We start from the raw sequence: 1,500 nt of genomic DNA on the forward strand, positions 1-1,500 counted from the left end.
TCAAAGTTTTAATAAATAATAAAAAGTAACAAGAACGTAATAATAAATACTTTATAGGTAGCATTTTAAACATTGATTATTAATATCTTTTTTTTGGGGATATTTTTAAAATACTTTTCTCTTAATTGATTAGACAGTTATATAAATTCATTAGTTCCAATTATTAATACCGAAGAAATCACTGATAAATGCATATTTAAAAATAAGTTACATATAATACATGGTTATATGTGGCATTTTAAAAATAGATTATTAATATCATCTAAGGATAAAATGTCATTTTAATTGTACTTCCTTAACTGCTGTTTGCAGTAAGACTCCAGGAAGAGGATGGAGCAGCTGTTATACAGTGTGAGTTGCTCACCTGTGGTGACACATTGCTCAGGTAGAAGGTGTCATCCATGGCTTTCTGACTCCATTTGTGGTTGGCTGCTGCGGCCAGGTGACCCCTGTCAAACCCACTGCCCTTGTAATCCGCATTGCTCGATCTGTGGTAAACATGAACCGAGTCGTCCTCTTTGAAATCGCAGAACTTTCTGTCCGAAGTCCCGGTTACTGTCTCGGCGTTGAGCTGCTCTATGACCCAGGCTGCGCTCCTGTTTCTGGGGTCGTATGAGGTCACGTAAGACTCTCTGCTCTTGATGCTGGACAGGGAAGGGAAGCCGTACTTCATCACAGCTGTGGATCTGCTTACAGCGACCTGTCCCGGCTGGTACGGGCTAATCTCTGACGCTGCGTCGACGCTCGGGACCGGGATGACCGGGATGCGGTCCAGCAGTCCGCCGCTGTGACTCGTATCCCGGTTTTTGTTAAGGCGATCGCCGGTTGCTGTCAAGGTGGCACCGATGCATATGCCAGCTGTCACTGACAGCCCGGATAAAATCCACCGCGAGCAGAAAACACGATGCATCATTCACTCTTAATAAATACAGTTAATTAAATTAAATGAATAAAGTGCAGTTATTTGTCCACTGTATTTACATAACCCATGTGAGTCAGTCCCACCGGCTAAACAAGCGCACTGGACATTTAGTCGCATGTTTATGACATCACGCTTTTTCCCCCTTAAAAAGGCAGAGCACAGTTTCAGAATTAAAGTTACAGGGTCATTCCTACTATGCAGTACGTTTTCATGTCGCAAACACTTCTAAATAGTGGATAATATTTAGTTTAATTATTAGTTCTTTTTTATTACTATCACAATTAATTTAAATAATTTTAGTAATATTAAACTTTGGTTTGAGCTGGTGTACCCCTTTGCACTTCTAAAATGGAAAAATATTTTTTTCTTTTCCTCTATTGCAAATGTTTCTATCAGAAATAGTTTACATTAATTCACTGTTAAATATTTAAATGGGGTTTCCTGTGTCCTCAAAATCACTTTCAATCCTGTTATTGTTATGTGTTATCCTAGTATTCTATTGTAGTTTATTAAAATGTAGAATTTTTAGCTTTTAATGTTTTGAGCGTTTACCTTTTATTTTCTGTTTTATTTTATTT

At 38.0% G+C, this 1,500-nt stretch overlaps 1 pseudogene; it reads right to left on the reverse strand.

Moving 5' to 3' along the window:
• Positions 1–295: 295 nt before the first annotated feature.
• Positions 296–1,054, reverse strand: LOC107736396 (endonuclease G, mitochondrial pseudogene; annotated as a pseudogene).
• Between the last annotated feature and the right edge of the window lie 446 nt (positions 1,055–1,500).

This window comes from Sinocyclocheilus rhinocerous, unplaced genomic scaffold, assembly GCF_001515625.1.
Source record: "Sinocyclocheilus rhinocerous isolate Xijiao unplaced genomic scaffold, SAMN03320098_v1.1 C36675344, whole genome shotgun sequence".
Lineage (NCBI taxonomy): Eukaryota > Metazoa > Chordata > Actinopteri > Cypriniformes > Cyprinidae > Sinocyclocheilus > Sinocyclocheilus rhinocerous.